At 38.7% G+C, this 21,416-nt stretch overlaps 1 protein-coding gene across 4 annotated transcripts in view; it reads right to left on the bottom strand.

The window, feature by feature from the left end:
* PAK2 (p21 (RAC1) activated kinase 2) overlaps nucleotides 1-20,916 on the bottom strand; it is an 80,765-nt gene extending 59,849 nt beyond the window's left edge. Inside the window, exons 1-2 of one of the 4 annotated variants that reach the window (XM_046658330.1) lie at nucleotides 20,774-20,916; nucleotides 16,211-16,374 (exon numbers count right to left, since the gene is read on the bottom strand). The gene's annotated coding sequence lies outside the window, so the exon portion shown is untranslated. Of the gene's footprint in view, nucleotides 1-16,210; nucleotides 16,375-18,039; nucleotides 18,669-18,836; nucleotides 19,123-20,773 lie in introns of those variants that run through there. The other 3 variants (XM_046658328.1, XM_046658331.1, XM_046658329.1) reach the window with 3 other exon arrangements.
* Between the last annotated feature and the right edge of the window lie 500 nt (nucleotides 20,917-21,416).

The following is a 21,416-nucleotide window of genomic DNA, read 5'->3' as shown; positions in this document are numbered from 1 at the left end:
TTCAGCATCACGGCAACACGCAGTGGCCAAGGTAAGACAATTGACATACAGGAGGTGTGGTTCTCTGACTGGGAAACGAACCCGGGGCCTCAGTGGTGAGAGCACTGGGTGTTAGGCACTAGGCCACCAGGGCTGGCTATGTATATTTTACCACAATTAAAAATTTAAAAGAAAAAAATTTTAAAGCTGAGTGATGGTCACATCAGTGTTCACTAGACCCTTCTACTTCTGAATGAACTTGGCATTTTCTATAATAAAAAGAGAAATGTGGGGCCAGCCTGGTGGCATAGCAGTTAAGTTCACGCGGTCTGCTTCAGTGGCTGGGGGTTTGCAGGTTAGGATTTCAGGCATGGTCCTATGTACCACTTATCAAGCCATGCTGTGGCAGGTGTCCCACATATAGAGGAAGATGGGCACGGATGTTAGCTCAGGGCCAATCTTCCTCAGCAAAAAGAGGACGATAGGCAGTGGATGTTAGCTGAGGGCTAATCTTCCTCAAAAAAAAAAAAAAGCTAAATGTGTTTCATAACGCACCATATGTTCCTATAAAGAAAGACAAATAACTCAATAAATAATGAGCAAATGACATGAACAGGCATTTCATAGAAGATGACAGTGAATAAATACATGAGAACATGCCCAACCCTCATTAGAAATTGTGCAAATGTAAATTAAGACCATTATCAGAGACCATTTTACACCTTTCAGATTAGCAAGAATTACAAAGGCTGAGCAAAATCAAGTGTTAGCAAGGAAGAAGAGCAAAGAGAATTCTCCTACACCGCTAGCAGGAGTATAAACTGGTGAAACTACTTCAGAAGACAATTTGGTATTAGTTTGTAAAGTTGGTTGTCTGTATGTTCTGCAACTCAGCAACTTTGCTCCTGGATATAAATCCAAGAAACTATTGCACATGTGGAAATTATAAGAACACTCATAGCAGCACCGTCATAGCAGTAAAAGACTGAAAACATACCTGTATTAGGCTAGCTAGGCTGGGCATTGATAACGAACATTCCAATCTCAATGGTTTAACACAATAAACGTTTATTTCTAGCAGATACTAAGCTTGAGGAAGTTAGTTCTCCTTAAGGTGATTTACAGATCTAGGCTGCTGCTATCTTCAAGTTCCACTATGTTAACAAGTCACCACCAAAATGGGAGAGAGAGACTGAGGGGGCATGTGGGCTCTTAACCGTCTCAGTCCACAAGGGCCATGCCTCACTTCGCCCCTCACCGTGCAACACAACCTGGCATATGTGAGGCAACCAATAAATATCTGTTGAATGAACGCATGAGCACAGAGCGGTAAGAAATCACTCCTATCACTTCAAAATCTCTGTGAGAGGATGACTGGACTTGATAAACGACATAAAGGAGAGACAGTTTCCATAGATAAAAAGTCGGGGAAGGATACTCTAGGTACCATCTACAGGTCACAAACAGCAAGCAGGCTTCGCCTCACAGAGCCGCTCTGAATGATCCAGAGGGGCTGGCTGCGCAGTATCCTGTACGCTGTGAGAAGAATTCTGAGGCTGTATTCCACTTATGGGAGGGTGTGAAATAATAATCCAGCAAAGAGAGAGAGGCAAAACTCTCTCTCTACTTTACGAAAAATGTCTTTTAAAAGGTGAGGCAAGTTTTTAAAAAGAATATTCCTAATCAGTATCAAATTGCATACAGAAGTTTAAAAAAAAGTGAACATTTAAAAGTTCCCCCTTACTCTCATCTTCCTCTCCCTTAATCCCAACTAGACTAAACTGCTAATGACAGCAATTCTGCCTTATTAATCTTTGTAGGCCCGGCACATAGTACAGAGCTCGGGACACAGTATGTGCTCAAAAAATGCTTACTAAAGTCAACTGAGACTAGGCGGGTACGTAAAGTTACAGAAACAGACATCACTGGGGGATAAGCATTTTAAAAAGACACTTTAAAAGGAAAAAGGGATCTCAGTCAAATTTTAGTAATTACATCAGTGGTATGAAAAAAAATTTGAAAATATCAAATTAAGATATTTTGGGGAAATAGGGTGCTCTCATGTATACAGGCCAACCCTGAATGGGAATTTGCTCTTAAAGTCACCTCCAAATTATCTGTCTTCTTTAAAACTTTTTTCCTTATGAACATACCATTCTGTAAACTGTGCTATCCAATATGGGTGGTCATGCTAGCCATATATGGCTACTTAAATTTAATTAAAATGAAATAAAAATAAAATTCAGTTTCTTAGTTGCACTGGTTATATTTCAAGTGCTCAGTAGTTAAGCTTTACCAGTAGAGGGCACAGGAGAGACACTGCAGGAGAAAAGTTTTGCTTCCTGGTTCCGGGCTGGCTCACCAGGCTTCTACACAGCAAGGTGGTCAGCAGCATACCCAGCAGCCAGGAGGTTTCCCCCCGACCCTCTTTTCTTGGGAGGTGTTGTAGCCCAGTTAACACCTCCCTGTAAACAGCACACTGGAGGGCAGATGTCAAGCATGTTCGGCCACACTACAAGCACCATGGCTTCTGTGCCATTCAGTGATCCACAGCCACATTCTCTCCAACAAGGTTTGGATCTCAGCTCTGGAGGAAGGAGGGCTCTTCCTGAGTGCTGATATCAGCCCTTGGGGTAGCAGCTGCTCCTTATTTGTGCTATTGCTATGTTCTTTAGACTTCTATTTACTTCTTACTAGCTAACCCCTCATTATTCCATTCTTCCATTAGAGTCAATAATTCTTTCCATGTTTAACTTACTGTGTACTTTCTCTTCTAATTGGACCCAGGGTGATAAAGTCTCATCCATTAATTCAACCCTTACACACTTCCTTGAATTTCAGTCACCTGGCTTCTAACTTTTCTTCTTTCTACAAGATTATAAACTCCTGGCTGGCAAGGAACACTTTTCATACTTCTCTGTGTCAACCTGATACTGTCTAACATAATGCTCTTAACACAGAGGCACCAACAAATGTTTAAACTCACACTTCAAATGATTCACACTCTATCCACCTTCATTAGTTTAAGGCCACTATAAAATAAAACACTTTCTAATGACCCACGTTGTTTCAGAATTTTCACACCAAAAGCATAAATAATTAGGATAGCATAAGAATGCATTTCTCAGTGTCCTCAGACTATGAGGTTTCAAAGTCAGGACCAGCCTGCATGCTTAGCCCTCCTAGACCTTGTAAGACGGGAGATAACGAACTGTTCATGCTCACAGACTGTTCATGGTTACAGACTCATAAAGGGGCTGAGCGTGAATAATGCTTATTTTTGTATAAATGTAAACAATGAGGAAAGAAATTATGCTCAGAACAAAGATGTAACAGCCAAGTGACAAATTACTTATTTACAAACAAACAAAATAATTAGGTTGGAATCTCAGGGTGACATGGCTGGAAAGTGTAACAGGCTTTATGGTAAGCCTCCACTCTGTGCTTCTGAGAAGCTACCAGAAACTCCCCTTCAACAAGCACAATATCATCAACACTGAGGGTACTGCTTATGAGGAAAACTGGGAGAGGGTCAGAAGGCTAGCCCTCATTGGCCCCAAACCCAATTCGCCTTGTTATCTTTTGCTGAAACTCTACCTTCCAGCTTATCCCAATAAAATCTAACTAGCTTGAGTAAAATCTGTATCAAGTGCTTGCACAGAGGAACCAGTCCTCTGTGGGATTACCTCACCAGCAAATGAGAATTGGGAGCCGTAGGTGCAAGTGCAGAAAATACAAGAATTGAGCAATTGCCTTGAGTTCAGACATGGAAAAAGCTGCACTACTTTTCAAATGCCTTTTAGTAATTTAAAGCAGCATCATTCAAAGAGTGTTATGGGGACTGGCTATTTAGTACGAACACTTAATGAAATACAAAAATTGAGAAAAAGTGCTTAGAAACTTTTAGAGCAATTTGAATGAAATAATTTGCTGTTGACCCTAACAACAACAACAACAACAACAACAGATGGGGCTTGAATTTTTATGTTTGATTTTGCTTTCATACCCACTATATTTTACAAAAGTTGCTACTCCATTACAGAAAGTTTCTGAGAAGCACTGATCTAAAGCACTCAATTCTGAACATAAAATACTTTCCCAAAGGATCTGAATACACATTTCTTGAAAGATATACAAATGGCCAATAAGCACATGAAAAGGTACTCAACATCATTAGCCAACAGGGAAATGCAAATTAAATCCATAATGAGATACCACTTCATAGCCATTAGGATGGCTATAATCAAAAAGACAGAAAATAACAAGCGTTAGCGAGGATGTGGAGAAAGCGGAATCCACATACACTGCTGGTGGGAGCGCAAAATGGTGCAGTCACTTTAGGAAACAGTCTGGTAGCTCCTCAAAAGGCTAAACATGGAGCTAACATAGGACTCAGCAATTCCACTCCTATGTATACACACAGAAGAAATGAAAATATGTCCACACAAAACCTCTACACAATGTTCACAGAAGCACTATTCATAATAGTCAAAAAGTGAAAGCAAGCCAAGTTTCCATTAACTGACGAATGGATAAACAAAATGTGTTTATTCCATTCCATTCCATACAATGGAATATTATTCAGCCATAAAAAGGAATGAAGTACTCATACATGCTACATATGGATCAACTTTGAAAACACTGTGCTAAATGAAAGAAACCAGTCACAAAAGACCACATATTATATGAATCTGCCTACATGTCCAGAATAGACAAATACAGAGAGAGAGAAAATAGATCAGTGGTTGCCTAGGGTGAGAGGGCACAGTTTGGGATAAAATGAGTGCTATTGAGTGCAAGATTTTTCTTTGTAGTAATGCAAATATTCTGGAATTGAATATTGGTGACGGTTGCACAATCTTGTGAATACAGTAAAGAAAACATTTAATTGTACACCTTTTAAAGTGTGGATTTTATCATATATGAATTATATCTGATTTTTAAAAATTTAAGAAAAGAAATCACAGTGGGGCAGATGTTGATGCAGAAAGCAACAGGGACTGACACAAACAAAGGCAGAAGCAAAGACGGAGGGTTTGCCTCTGGTGAAGAAGATACTCTGAAGAATATGCTCCAGTCTCCTTGAGGGAAGTGTTCTAAAAAGTGACCTGGAGAATGGAAGCATTACTGGAATAATGATAGCCTTTCAACGGGACCACTTTGAAGGTGACAAAACCATTCAAAGTTACACTTTTTGCCATGTTCAGGAAAAGAATCACTTCCATGACTTCAAAGACATGCCTCCTACATTCTATGCTCCTGTTCTTCCTATCTGAAAAAAGGCTGACAGTCATCCCCGAAAAAAAAAACCTGCCATCTGGATTATTTATTCTGCCACTAAAATTTCTATGCAGTGACAGAAAAATGTGAGAGTAAAAAATAGTTATTTTCTGTTTTTAAGAAATTAACGTTCTCGGAGGAAAACAATTTTTGAAAATCATTTGTTTCAGTTCTTCACACCTCTATAATAACACCCCAATTCTCCTAACTATCCATGCCTCTCAGAACAGCTTCCTCAGAACTTTTAAGTCAGTGCAGCCTATGACTTAATCATTGTTATTATCCTCAAATCCACTCTCGGTCCCTCCCAGCCTATTTTTCACATGGCAGGCAGCAACCTTACAATATATTAAATTTCATCACTTCAGTCTCCTACTTAAAGCTTTTAAGCAAGATACTTAAGATAAAACCCAATACAGTAGGTCCCCCTTATCCAGCAGGGATACGTTCCAAGACCCCCAGTGGATGCCTGAAACCATGGTACCATAGTACCAAACCCTATATATACGACGTTTTGTCTTATACACATATACCTATGGTAAAGTTTAATTTATAAATTAGGCACAGTAAGAGATTAACAAGAATAACTAATAACAAAATAGAACAACAATATACCATAATTAAAATTACTGTAGATCTCAGAACCTCAGCGTATGATTTTCTTTCTTTTCCTCATTAACTTAAGAACTTTCATCTTTTCACTCAAAGGAAGCACTTTTACAGCTTCTCTTTGGCATATGTGAGTTGCTAGCATAACTACTTGTGCACTTTGAGGCCATTATTAAGTAAAATAAGACTTTTAAAATTTATTTATTTTTTATTTTTTCCTTTTTTGCCCCAAAGCCCCCCGGTACATAGTTGTATATTCTTCGTTGTGGGTCCTTCTAGTTATGGCATGTGGGACGCTGCCTCAGCGTGGTCTGATGAGCAGTGTCATGTCCGCGCCCAGAATTCGAACCAACGAAACACTGGACCACCTGCAGCGGAGCGCACGAACTTAACCACTCGGCCACGGGGCCAGCCCCAGTAAAATAAGACTTTGAACACAAGCACTATGATACCATGACAGTCGCTCTGATACCCGAGACAGCCACCAAGTGACTAACGGACAGGTAGCAGGTAGCATATGCAGTGTGGATACGATGGACAAAGGGATGATTCACGTCTTGGGCAGGATGGAGCGGGATGGTGCGAGATTTCATCATGCTACTCAGAATGGCGTGCAATTTAAAACTTACGAATTATTTCTGGAATTTCCCATTAAATATTTTCAGACTGAGGTTGACTGCAGGTCTCTGAAACCACGGGTAAGGGGAGCCTACTGTAACACATGATCAGGCCCCTAACTTTTCAGACTCCCCTTTGTAGTCTTTTCCTCTACAGGCTTTAAGTTTTATCAGTCATTTCAGCTCCTCTAATAGCCATCTCAGGCCCTCACACATGACCTTCCTGCAAGGTTTTCTGATCAGTGACCAAGCATCCCATTTCCCTGGGACACAGGGCTTTCAGTGCTAAACCCAGGAGAGCGCTAGGCAAAGTGGGATTGAGTCGGTCACTCTACTTTCTGTTTACCACCTCTGTTTGACACCTACTTCAAGTATTGGCCTTAAAGTCACTTTTTAAGGAAACCACCTCTGACACCTCCTTACTCCCATCCCATGCACATTACTTTATTTCCTTTGTCTTAACATTCATCACACCGGATTTACTTTTTTAACGTCCATCTTCCGTGTGTTATAAACCCCATAAGCATGAATCCAGTGAGCATTTCATTGACCATTATATCACTAACACCTCACACTGTGTATAGTTCATGTGTCTGTGAAATGAGTAACTGGTGAATGAATAAATCAACCAATGAAAGGTTTATCTGTGATGGCCTCCAAGTCAAGTAAGTTTTTTCTTTTTTAGGCTAGGAGAAATTTGAAGATACATGGACTATTCTATCTCCTTTGAGGTCACTATTCTAGAAAACTAAAACAATTAAATGCTCCATTTATCTTGATCCTCACAACTGAAGAACTGACCAAGAACCTCACCTTAACCACCATATAGTCAGGATAAGAGCAGCAGGACAAATGGTCTAAATTCTCACAACTCAATCCCTATTACAAGTATTCCTCAATTTACAACAGATCTTGGTCCTACCCAGAAGATGGGATTCTAAGCAACAGGAACAATAAATATGATCTAGTTCATGAGACAGCAAGGAGACAAGAGGGCATACGGTACCAAGTAGTGGGAAATAGACTGGTAAGTTCAGTGGGGCCAGAAAGTCACTGGGGCAAGAGGGAGCACCTTGAAGTTTGAGAGGTTTGGTTTTAAGTGTTTTTTATTTTAATAATAAAAGTAGTACACGATCATTACAAAAAAACTCAAACTAGAATAAAATCTAAACAAAAAAGAATATCCAGAAAGACTTGTTTTTTATATTTTCATACTAGAAGCAGGGAAATGAAATGGTGGAAGGAAAAAAACCTCTTAGTAAGTCTCTTCTAGGTCATTCAAATATTTATTTTGTGCCTACAATGTGTCCGATGCTAGAGATCAAAGATAACTAAGATTTAGTCTCAGCTGTGAGCACATCAGTGAGAAAACAGTAACAGATGACTACTCTGCAGTGAGCTCAGAGCTGAGAGGGATGAGCGGCATACAACGGAAAAGAGGACCCAGAGCTCCTATTTATGGGAGTAATTAGGCAAATAAATCAGAACTGGCTTTTGAAGGATGAAAAGGAATTTGCCAGGCAAAGAAAGAGAGGAAGGTCTCTGTACAGAGGAAGAAGTATGTGTAAAGAAACTTCGTAATCTAAACGTGGTCTTTTTTTTTCTTTTTCCCCTTGGCCTTCACCCAATCACTATACTAAAAGAGTGAAACAATAACCAAGCATGAGAGAAGCAAAGGGGTGAGACTCAGACAATGCTTCAAAACTGCTGATAAGGTAGGGAATGGGGAAGCAAGGGACAACAACAAAGATTACCAAAAAAAAAAAACAAGTAGTAAGAAATGTGTTGAACAGTATGAAGTCTAGCTTTCCCCAAGTTTGGTCACAAACCCCAAACGGCAATTCGAAATGAAATAAGGGGAGAGGGGCAATAAAGATGAAAAGTGTTCAACCTGCTAGACATCAAGGAGATGCAAAGTGGAACAAGATACCATCTATCACTCTAAGATAAGACCTTTTACTGGAAACTGAAGGTCAACAGCAGACTGATTATTTAATTACTTATATGGTTATCTAAGTTAAACAGAAGTTGGGATCAGCTTATTCTAATAAAAAATGTCAAATCAGAAATTATCCATGTACTTTATCCCAAATTTCCATGAAGACAATTTATATCAGATCTTTGAAGGATTTTCACTACTTATAAAGTCACTCAATCTTAACCGAGAAAAGATTCATGACCCAGCCATGCTCTGCTTCATAAAAGACAGTTCAACCACCTGCATAAAAGAAGATATGAAGAGGGGTTGGCCTGGTGGCGTAGTGGTTAAGTTCACATGCTCTGCTTTGGTGGCCCGGGGTTCATGGGGTTGGATCCCCGGCGTGCACCTACACACCACTTGTCAAGCCATGCTGTGACAGCGTCTCACATACAAAATAGAGGAGGACTGGCACAGATGTTAGCTCAGGGCCAATCTTCCTCATTGGGAAAAAAAAAGATAAGAAAGATATGAAGATACCTTGTCTCTCTCTGCTAACCACCCTTTTATTTAGAGACCCAAAGTCTGCCTCAAAGAAACAAATTAGTCAGTCACCCTTGCTAAGCCATTTCTTGCTATGCAGAGGCAGGTTTGGTGGCAGCCAGAGTTCCTTATCTTCTCCTCTGATCTGTCTACATACATTTAGGAGACTACCATGCAAGTTCCAGAAAACAAGCAAGGAGTGTTTATGTGCCCGTGTGTACGTGAGGTTCAGGTGGAGCTGTGTGAGGGCAGAAAAACCTGAATTGGCACACAGCTTCCTGGGAGGTGGAGTCATATGTGCAAAGTGCTGTGTTGAAGACACAAGGCTAGAATCAGGAAGAGCCCTAACAGCAGCACATGCTAGAAACCAGGGTAGGATAAGAGCCCACCATCCTAGCCTAGAACTATCATTAGATAAATGTCTATTAATCTCCAGAACTCAGGCTAGGAGCTGCATATTTATCCTTCAGCAATACACCTAACAAGAAGCTTCGACCAGAATTTCAGTCAACTGTAGAGGCAAGGACAGTCCACAAACATTTCTGACAAATGCACATCAGGTAGTAATATGTAACAGTTATCATTCAAGGATGAACAAGCAGAAAAGAAAAATCCACCACTGATCCCAACAAAAAAATAACGCAGCACAACGAAGAGGGAAAATTACCTTTCATATAGAAGCAGAGCCTGACTCAGAAGGTGAATTAAATTACTTCGGGACAGAGAACTAACTTCCAAACACTGCTTGGCAACTCTATGGAACAGGCATCCATGGAGAGAACAGACCAAGACGAGAGTAATTTAGGAAGAAAAGGGAGCAGGGTAAATTTTTAAAGCATGCGAAACTAAAATTTCAATAGAAATAAGGCCTACACTGGAGGTGATAAAGGAAAATCAAATGACAAATAAGGAAAAACATTTGAGAAGCTCACACAAAGGACAGAAATGATAAGCCAACCTAATTAATACAAGTGTTTTCAAGGAAGAAAACAGAACTAAAATGAAATAACCAAAAATATCTCTGGAAATGTGAAAGAGCCAGCTATGCAGACTGCAAGGAGCTAAAGTACCAGGCAACATTAATGAACACGTACAAGACACGATCTGTCAAAATATTACACCAAAAGAAAATGAAATATTCCTACCACTATCAGGCACAGGAAGCTCCAAAACAAAATGATCAATGCAAGATGACACAGAATTTCTGAGGACCTCAGTGACCTAATAATTATTAAATATGCCTTTCAGTTACTCTTACTAAAAATATTAGCTGAAATGTATGCTAGCTGACATACACGATGAATCAATTTAAATGTAAGATTGAGAAAAATGGCAATGACCACCAAATCCATGTAAATAAAGTTTAACTAATTTATGTTAACACAACATAATTACTAAGATAAAAGTAAAAAGATGAAGTTAAAAACATAAAATGCACAAAAAAATATACTAACAATATTCTAAGGCCCCAAACTCACTGTAGAAGGGAAAAGTAGATAAAGTGAGGGTAGGTTAGGAGAAAAAATTAGTCTTCAGAAATAGAAGGAATCAAAGTATAATTTTCTTTTGCAGCCTGACAAATCATAAAATTTTATTCTTTTAAATTTAGATTTACTCTTTTATTCATTTAAACTATAAATTAATAGACTTTAAAAACAGGATGTATACATTCCAAATACCTGAAATAAAAGCAAACCAAATATAATTCACAAAGCAAAAAACAGAAAACATCAACAGATAACTGGATAAACAAAATGTGGTATAAACATACAATGGAATATTATTTGGCCATAAAAAGGAACAAAGTACTAATATATGCTACAACACGGATGAACTTCAACAACATTATGTTACATGAAATAAGCCAGACACAAAAAGGCAAATATGGTATGATTCCACTTATATGAATCGTCTACAATAGGCAAAATTGTTAGGAGACAGAAAGTAGATTAGAAGATTGGGGGCAGAAATACAGAAAGCACATTAGGGGTTGGGGGTGGGGAGGAATGGGGAGTTAGTGTTTAATGAGTATAGAGGTTCAACTGGGGAAGGAAGATGAAGAAGTTCTGGAGATGGACAGTGGTGATGGTTGCACAACAATGTAAATACACTTAATGCCAAAGAACTCTATACTCAGAAACAGTAAAGACAATAATTTATGTTATGTATATTTTACGACAATTAAAGTAGCAACAATGAATCATTAAAAAACAAATCATTAAGACGACAGAAGAAACACTCAACAGAATTCATTATGACAACAAACAAATGTTTTAAGCATTCATTTTGAATCAAAACAAAAATAAACTACATGTAATTTAAGAGACATAACTGAAACAAAATGACATGGAAAGACAAAGTTGGATAATTTATTGAACAAAAATAATACAGACAGGAATTTAAGATAAGTAAAACACAAGGACTCACAAAGATTAAATATGATAACATGTTTATTGATTAGGTGTAATCCATACTGAAGATCTTCAGCAGCATAGAACTCACACATGCATCATATAATACTGCATCAAAACACACAATAAAAATTAATAGTCAAGAGAATGAGAAGACATGCCACAGACTGGGAGAAAATATTTGGAAAAGACACATCTAGGTGTGTAGTAGGCTATACCATCTAGGTTTGTGTAAGTACACCCTGTGATGTTCACACAATGATGAAATTGCCTAATGATGCATTTCTGAGAAAGTATTCCTCTCATTAAGCAACATGTGACTACATATATACTCAACACATTTGGTTTTGAAGATATTTATACCCAAAATGTGCAGTTTAATTAACAAAATATATATATATATAAATCTACCCTGCGGGGCCATCCCAATGGCATAGTGGTTAAGTTCGCGCACTCTGTTTCAGCAGCCTGGAGTTTGCGGGTTCGGATCCTGGGCACAGACCTACACACCACTCATCAAGCCATGCTGTGGCACCATCCCACATACAAAAAAACAAAAGAAGATTGGCACAGATGTTAGCTCAGCAATAATCTTCCTCAAGCAGAAAGAGTAAGACTGGCAACAGATGTTAGCTCGGCACCAATCTTCTTCCCCTCACCCCCCAAAAAACCATACTCTGCAAATAGAAAATGGTTTTTTCAAGTTTTCACATAACATTTACCAAATTGGATTATGCTTTAAGTCATAAAGAAACCCCTGATAAATTTAAAAGATATTTTAAAAGACCATAGTCACTGACAACAATGAAAGAAAAGAGTGAACAGAACTGTCCTAAATACCTCAAGTCAAAGAGAAAATCAAACTAGATCAACTATTTGAAAAGAAAAGAATATAAGAACATCATTCATGTAAATTATAGAGTGCAGCCAAAGCTGTACTCAGAGGCAAATTAAGAGCATTAAATGTTCTTGTTATTAAAAAAAAAGAATCAAAAATTTATTGCATTATAAAAAGTATAACAAAAAAAGAAAAAAGCAAGAAGAGGAAAATAAAGAGAAAAGTTTAGAAATCAAGGAATCGCAAAGCAGAAAGCCAACAGAATAAATCTCACAGCTGGTTATTAAAAACCACTAAGTAGATAAACATTTGGCAAATCAAATCAAGAAAAATAACAAAATCACTAGCAAAAGATGGAAATGAACACCACAGACTTAATTATAAGAAAATATTACACACATCCATATAATAATAAATTTTAAAACCTTAAAAAATACAATCTTGGGAAATACAACTTATCACAATTGACTCATGAATAAGTAAGGATTCCCCAAGAGACTACAGAAGTAACTACAGAAGCTACCATATGGCCTATATACTCTTATTACACTGAATTTCTGAGAGATCCTCTTCTATCCTTCCAACAAATTCTGTACATTTGACTAACATGAGTAGGGTTTTGGTTCCTCATAATATACCCTTTAGGGTACCTTTGGTTATTAGCAAATTTATTATTATATGTTCTTATCAGATGTAGTTAAAAGAAGAAAAACTTGATCACCTAATTAAGTATTATAAAAAATCTGAAAAAATTCAGAAGCCATTCTTATTTTTTGTAAAGTAGAAACAGAATAAAACAATATATCTCTGTAAAACCAACAGCTGACATCAACCTTAATTGTAAAATTACCAGAGACATTCCAAGACAATTATTACCTCTCTTACTTAACTGTGTCTTGGAGATTCTGGTCAATGTAATAAAGACTAAAATAGAAATAAATATTGTGACTATTCAAAAGGAAGTAAAAGTTACTACCATTTTCAGATAAGACAATGAACCTGGAAAACAAAAGTAAATAAAATTTGCAGGTGGGCCTGGTGGGGCAGTGGTTAACTTCGAGTGCTTTTGCAGGTTCGGATCCCGGGTGCGGACCTATACAATGCCCTCAAGCCATGCTGTGGTGGCATCCCACATACAAAACAGAGGAAGACTGGCACAGATGTTAGCTCATGGACAATCTTCCTCACCAAAAGAAAAAAAAAAAGTAACTGAAATTTTATTAAAGTCCAGTAAGATAATAAAAATAACAGTAGGCACAAAAATTTAGTTACTTCTGTGTACTTATTATAAATAATGAAAATAAATCAAATTAACAAAAACAAAGTAAGTTATAATTTAAACAAGAAATGGAAAATAAATTATATTTTTTATTTGCCTAGTAATAAGAAAATTTTATTAATTTCACTAAGAATGATGGTCATTTCAATAAAGATAGCAATAAAATGGGATTCACATTGCTAGTGACGGTACACATGAAACCTTTCTGAAGGGTATTTTAAGACTTTTAAATGCTTATACCTTTTCACTCAGTAATTCCACTTCTAGGAAAATATTCTAAAGTAATAATCAGGGATAAATAAAAAGATATTTACTATAGTATTATTTATATAAAATACTGGAAAAAGTTACACATTCAGCAATAGGAAAATAGTGAAGCTAAGGTACAACTATACAACGGAATGTTGGTAAAGATTAAAAACTCATTTTTAAAAAAAGTATTTTTAAGGAGAACAAAGGGAAACCTTCAAGGTTTAATGTTAAGTTAAAAAAATCAAGATAGCAAATTATACAGAATATGATTTCAATTTTATAAAAGTAAACTATGTACATACATATATATAAAGAAGAAAAAGTACTGGTAGGAAACATAGCAAAATATCAACAGTAGTTATCCAAAGGTAATGAAATAAGAAGCAAGTTTTTTAAACTTTATGTTTTCAAATATTTACTCAGGAAGATGAAAAAAGTTCAGGAAGAATTTACAACAGAGACAGGTTATCAAACATCTGGCTATATTTCCACTATTACAGCTGCCAATGTACCTCCTTATTCTTTAATAATTTGCTTTTTATAGCATTTGAAATTTTGTATAACTACTTTCCCCATCTCTTGTTCTTCATGTTTATTATATAATAATTTTGCTTCATTCATAAGTCTATAAGTTACTAAAAAAATCTCAAAATTAAAAGGAATAGCAATTTTTTTCAAAGCTGAGATTATACCTTAAAATACACCTTGTTCTTATTAAATAAATGCAAGACCAAAATAAAACCTTCTATCTTTCCAGAAGCTATTAAACATTTACATGAAAAAAATATTACCAGTATAATACCTTGATCAGAAAGATGTAAGGAAGAACTCAGTAATGTGGGTTAAAAGTGCCCTGGATGCATGTGTATCTATGTGCATCACTTAACCAACACTACTGAGATCTTCCTTGCACTCCCCTCTTTGATGAGTTTCCACCGACAAAGATTGAGAAATAACTCTCATTTCCAGATGAATAATTTATGCATTTAGTATACTGCAAATAAAAATTATGGACTAACATGTTAAGAAAATATATAATAAGAAGAATATCGAAATTATAGTGGAAATCAGGATAGACTCCCAAAGAAAGCTACACTGAGAAGCTGAAATTTGAAGGACGAGGATGAGGTAGGTGGATGACATGAGATAGCAGTCAAAGATGGGCATTTTTTTCCTTTTCAGATGTGATGCTTACAACATCACTACAGTACTTCTCTCTGCATCTCCACAATGTGACTTATCTTCACATCAACCTCAAGCTTCTAAAATACTTTTATACCTGTATTTTATTTCAGTAGCCAAACTATTTAATATTTTTAAAACTCTTACCTGAACCATGCACACACACAAAAAAACCCCACAAGAATTTAGATTAAATTACAAGAATTATTAAAGTACCAGAAGAAAATATAGAAGAACGCTTTCTGATGAAGGTGAAATGGCGAAGACCTTAAACAGAAGGCAAAGGATTAATATCTATTATGTATGAAGAGTTTCTATAACTCAATAAGGAAGTATAGATTGGTGTAGCCTTTTAGGAAGGCACTTTGGCATCTACTGAAACTTAAAATACACACTTAAGAATCCTTTTAATGGAGATACTTGTACACATACGCATGTACACAAAGACAGAAGGAAGTTCATTAAGGCTCTGGTTTTAGTTGCTCAAAATTGGATACAACATAAATGACCATGAATAATTAAAGTACAACCGTTTAATGCAACATCTCACGACTGTTAAAAAGATGAGGTACAACTATACGTATTGAGATGGAAAATATATAATAATCAGACTTTTTATTTTAAAAAACAAAGGTAAAAACTACACATACAGTGTTTATTTCTAATTGCATAAAGACAACAAAACTGTCCAAGGAATGGGACTAGAAAGTGAGGAAAGAGTAATTTTCACTTTTACTCTCAATAATTTACTTGCTTGAACCTTTTATGATAAGCAGGTACTCCCTTTGTAATTTTAAAATTAGGAAAAAACACTATTCCAGTCTGTTATGATGATTATCTCTGAGAGCTGAGACTAAAGCGATTTTTATCCTGTTTCTTAATAATTTTCACTACTTTCCAAATTTTCTTTAATATGCATACATTTTAAATCTGACAAACTTGCGTTCACAAAACCTGTATTTTATTTCAGTGGTGAAATTGGTTTTTTCCCTGAAAAATAATTTTTAATTTAACAGTTATGGTCTCAGAAACTTGGCTGAGATTCCAACCTCTTTGAGAAAGCAGTCTTAAATCTAAGTTTAGGAGTATAACATTTACTGTAGAAACAATTAAATGTAAAACTTATTTTAGAATGGAATATTAACTAATGTTTATTAAGTACTTCCTTACCGCGTTTGCTAAGTACTTTACCTGCATTATCTCATTGGCTCTAGATAGCCCTATGAAATTCGCATTATATTGTTGTTATTATTAACCCCCATTTTACAGAAGAAAAAAACAAGTTTTGAAAAGAATGTGTACCTTGCCTGCGGTCAAGCAGAAGAGCCAGGATTCAGTTCAGGTCTCCAGCTCCTCACCACTAGCGATTCATGGAATGATAAGCACTAATGCACCACAGAGATAACAGGCTAGACTCTGAAATCCTGCGATGTTCAGGTGGACTACTCTTAATCAGGTTAGTGAACCTAAAATGAAGAAGTAGTGAAACTCAATTCTGATCACAGAAGAAAACAATCAGTATTTCTTCAGGGCAATGGGGGCTGTTTTTTCCTTCTCTTTCTCCTTCTACCAAGGTACAAGAAGGATCCAGTGGACAGCCCAGATTTGTGAGTAACTTAACACCCTCCCTCTGATTAGTCTGGAATTAGCCCTCTAACTGCAAGGGCTTTTGAAAACAGAGTGATCAGAACCCCAAAGCCTTAACTGTCTTGAACAAGGCCAGTTTCTTTTTTTTTTTAAAGATTGGCACCTGGGCTAACAACTGTTGCCAATCTTTTTTTTTTTTTTCCTGCTTTATCTCCCCAAACCCCCCCTGTATACAGCTGTATATCCTAGTTGCAGGTCCTCCTAGGTGTGGGACGTGGGACACCTCCTCAACGTGGCCTGACTAGAGGTGCCATGTCCACGCCCAGGATCCGAACCCAACCACTCAGCCACGGAGTCAGCCCCAGGCCCAGTTTCTAGTTTTAACCAAAAGTACAAAATTGAGAAAGGCAAAAAAAATGTTACACTCAATATTAGAATGATCACTATTGACAGATGAAACATAGGAAGGATTTAACAGCAGTGACTTATTTTATCCTTAGCTACCTGAACAAGTTCTAAATTTTCTCTTTAAAAAAGTATAATTGAAAAGAAATACACACCGCTGTTAACCAGGTCTACTTGGAAACCTGCCTATCACAAAGATCAGAGAACCAGAGGTGCCCGTATTTATATATTTAGTAGATATGGCCAACTACAAACTTACTGTCACTTTATGAATCTGAGTTTGCAAGGTGAGTATTAAATGTCACAAAGTCCAGAAGAATAACCCCTTTGGATAATAGTAAAGCAGGAATCAAGGTGCTAAGGCAAGTAGAATACCCAGGAACTCTCCCTTAGTACAAGTATCTGCTTACAGAAAGAACTGGCAGAGAAGCTGACATCAACAGACCCAACATTTCTATACCTTAACCCCTTAAACCTACACAGATTACAGATCGAAAACCTCTTAAGGTTCATTTTTCATAATGCAAATCAGTTCGTGGCTGCTACAAGGATTTAAAAAGCAAAGATAAAAGAATTGCCTTAAATCAATACCCTTAATAGAACATAAAGTCTTTCATTCTTATATATATATGTAACAAGTATACAGAAGTTGGTATGAGTGTGTTTCACAAATACCACAGAGCTTCTGGCAAAGTAGACAAGTTCCAACATGCTTTAAAAATTACTGTTCACTGCCTTCATCCCAATCTAACTTCGATGTTATTCATGTGGATAACCCTGCAAAAACAAAACCCCCAGAGCAAATTCTTGTACGTTTCAATATCCTGCCTACTTATAAGAGCGGAAGAGTCAAACAGAGCAGGGGAAAAAACGTGACGTGCACAACCTTGATCCAAAACACAGCTCGTCCTAGTCTAATTTTAGGCCTAACCATTTTGATTGTCTTTTTACACAGGTTAAAGAAGAAAACAAAAAAACTACAGATCTAACTACAGATCAAAACTACAGATCACTTGTAAAGTAGAGCTGAGATGATTATCTCAATGGGGGTTCGCATTATTTATCAAGGAGGAAACAAATCATGCTCACATGGCCCAGAGTATTCCCATCAAAATTAAGATACAAGGATGGGTACCGACCTCCCAACAACTGACCATGGCAATCACTTTCAGACTTCAGTTCTTGGATAACTTCACCTTTAAAGAATCAGTCAAAAGGTGGAGTCCACCGAGGAATCTGTGACAACGTTTTGCGAGTGTTTAAAAAAACGCCAAACATGGTGAAAAGCCAACCTTCACCTAAGTTACCTAAAGAAGAAAATATTCAGCTCCTGGCTGAAGATCAAACGAAAATCACGAGAAGATCTGAAAGTTCTGTTTTTAAGCGGAGGCCCTGAAACCCTCAGAAAACTATACTTTTCCACTAGTGCGGAATATGGAAGAGATTACAGATTGTAGTTTAGAAAAAAGTAAAGGGACGCGAGACAATATTCCCGAGCAATGAAACAGGGATGAACTGAGGGGTAGCAAGGAGGGGCCGGGATGCAGAAAGAGAGGAAAAATCGAGGAAGAAAACCCGAGACGTCTGGTCGAACGCTAAAGTAAGCGGAGGAGAGGAGGAGGTTGAAACGCGAGGGAGACCGAGAGAGGCAGAGCCTGTGGCGCGACACGGTTCAGGCAGGGCTGAGTTCAGGAAGAGTCAGAGCTCAGCAGCCCAGCAAGCTCCCCGTGTCGGGCTCCAGCGGGAGAAGAAAACAGCCCTAGGGAGCAGACAATGAGCCACCGCCCCAGGAGCGCGGCTCCAGGCACGCAGGTGGCCGCTTCCCCGGCCCTGCGCGGGGCGCTCGGCTGCCCGGGCCGCGCGCGCCGGCCAGGCCGCGGAGAAGGAAGGAGGAAGGGAGAGCGACGGCCGCGTCCCGGCCCGTCGGCACACTTACCCCAGGCGAGGGAAGGTCCCCGCCCCAGCGAGGCGCCTCCGTCCGAGCTCCCGGCGGGCTCTGGAGCCGCCCCGGGCAAGCGCGCGGCGCGGGGCGGGGACGGGAAGGAAGGGGAAGCGGGGCGGGAAGAGGAGCGGCGCTGGAGCGCAGCCGCTACAACCGCTAGGCCGAGCGGCAGCAGAGCCCGCGGGCGCCGGGAGGGGAGGGCAGGGAGCCTTCGGCAATGGCGACGGCCCGGGCTGGAGGGGAAGCGGAACCTCCACCGCCGCCGCGCGTGGCCACAACCCTGGGGGAGGGCGACGGCGGGGAGCGGGGAGGGGCGGGGCCATGACCCCGCCCTCCCGGCCCGAAGCCCGGAGCTGCGCCGGGCGGAGACCGGCACCGCCTCCCAGGGGGCGGGCTCGCGCGAGGGCTGCTGAGAGTTGTAGTTTGAAGACGTGTGGGGCCTGTCCTGTTTTGTGTAGGGTTCTTTTTTTTGTCTTTATATTGAGAGAGACAGCCAGTTCCTCATTTTATTCAGCATTGTCTCCAGTCAGGTCTGTGCCAACCAAAGATGCTGGTAGACGACTGCGGCTATATGAATCTGCGCCAGGACATTTGTTTCTAGGAATTCATACATTATCCATTTTGCTTTTTACCTACAAACTCTATATTTTCCCCCTGAATTAAGTCCCACCTCCTTGCAAATTAAGGCCTCCATGTTTTATCCATGGAGGGGTTCATCAATGTATTCATTAATTCTACAAACATCTGAGTGTCTTAATACATATCAGATACTATGTGTCAGGTCATCAGGGACCCAGGGAGTGAACATGAGTCACTTTGCCTTTGTGGAGCTTACAAATATGAAAATGCAATAATTAAAATAGTGATACGTAGTATGAGGAAAAAACTGGGGAGGTTACTTTGGATAAGGCGGGCAGAAAAAGCATCTTTAAGAAGGTGACATCTAAGCTGAGAAGAAAAAGAGAGAGCCGTGAGAAGCACCCAGGAGAAAGCATTACAGGCAGGAGGAAGCAAAAAGGCCTTGCTATGGTCAGTTATGAAGGCCTGGGTAGCTGGAGCTTAGTGCAAAAAAGATAGCATATATGAGAAAACACAAAGAGTAGAGAAGATTCAGGTCAGAAAGGATCTTGAATGCCATGGTAAGGAATTTGGACTTTATCCCAAGAAGCTATCAAAGAGTTTTAAGCAAGGAAGTGATCTTATCTGGTTTAGACTTCAAGATCACTAGATTGCCATGTGGAGAATAGAGAGATGCAAGAATATAAGGGAAATGAACTAAGAGGCAGCAATCACAACTGACACTAGGGAGATACTGGTGGAAATGGACAAAGGTAGCCAGATTGTCTTTATCTATAGATGTAGAACAAAAAACTCAACTGATATGGAGAGTATAAGAGAGAAAGAAATCAAGGCTATGTCACACTATCAAATAACCTAAAAAATAGTCCCATTATTAGACACACAGAAATGCTGAATTAAATAGAACATCCTTTCAAAGGCGTAACTAAACTTTCAAGAAAGAGGAATACCTCTGACAGTTTTCCAAACTCTACCCTCAACCCAAAAATGGAACGAGAAACGAAAGTGGTAAGCAGGGCAGTGAAGCCACGGTTATGCTGAGCGTATTTACTTATCTCAGCAATCTCTATGCTTTTACTGGCTGCACAGGAGACAAGAGACCAAAGACAAGGCCTTGGGCCTGTCCAAGGAGTTGGGAGTGTGATCCTGCATAAGGTTGGTAACTCAGAGGGCTATACCCTCCAAGAAGAGACTAAAAGAAAAAACCCAAAATCCCCTGTATCAGCCCAGGGAGACAAATTGTATGTTTTAGCCTAGACTTGGCATAGAGGGGAAAAAAAATTTCCCTTTAGAATTCATAACCACAAACTTTCCCTCCCATGGGTTTGAAAGTTCAAATTTATAGAACGTACACTGTCCAGGAAACTTCAAGTCAAGAAAGGTGTCCCACGCTGGTAGTGCTTGGAGGCCTAGAAGAAAAACAATACAAATCCTCACTCCACGTGTTCACTCTCAAGCCAGCTCTGAAAGGATTTCCACAGATAAACAGAATTTTAAAAGCTAAACATAAGCACCAAAATATAATTACAATACACCTGAGAAAATAAGCCACCATGAGTGAATCCACAGAAACCAGGAACAGAATAATGAAGCCTATGAACTTTAGATATTGGAAGTATTGGCTACAGAATAAAAAATAAGTTTATTAAAATGATTAAAATACGACAGGAGCAAGAAACAAGATACTATTTTCAAAAAATGACCAAGTAACTTTGAAAAGGAAACAAGTAGAACTTCTAGAAATAAAGAATGTAATAAGTGAAACCAAAGCCAGTGTTTGGGTTAAATAGCAGGTGACACACAGTTGAAGACAGAATTAGTAAACTGGAAGACAGATCTAGAAAAATTACTGAGAGCAGCCCAGAGACGTAGCATATATGAAGGAAAGATTTAAAAACACGAGGATAGATTGCAAAGGTCTACCATATGCCTAATGAGAACTCGAGGAGAGAGAGGAGAGAAAGCAGAAGCAGCAGGATATGATGAGATAATGAC

The sequence above is a fragment of the Equus quagga genome, chromosome 4 (genome assembly GCF_021613505.1).
Source record: "Equus quagga isolate Etosha38 chromosome 4, UCLA_HA_Equagga_1.0, whole genome shotgun sequence".
Classification (NCBI taxonomy): domain Eukaryota; kingdom Metazoa; phylum Chordata; class Mammalia; order Perissodactyla; family Equidae; genus Equus; species Equus quagga.
Note: the sequence above shows the minus strand (reverse complement) of the source record. Positions and strands in the feature narration are given on the sequence as shown.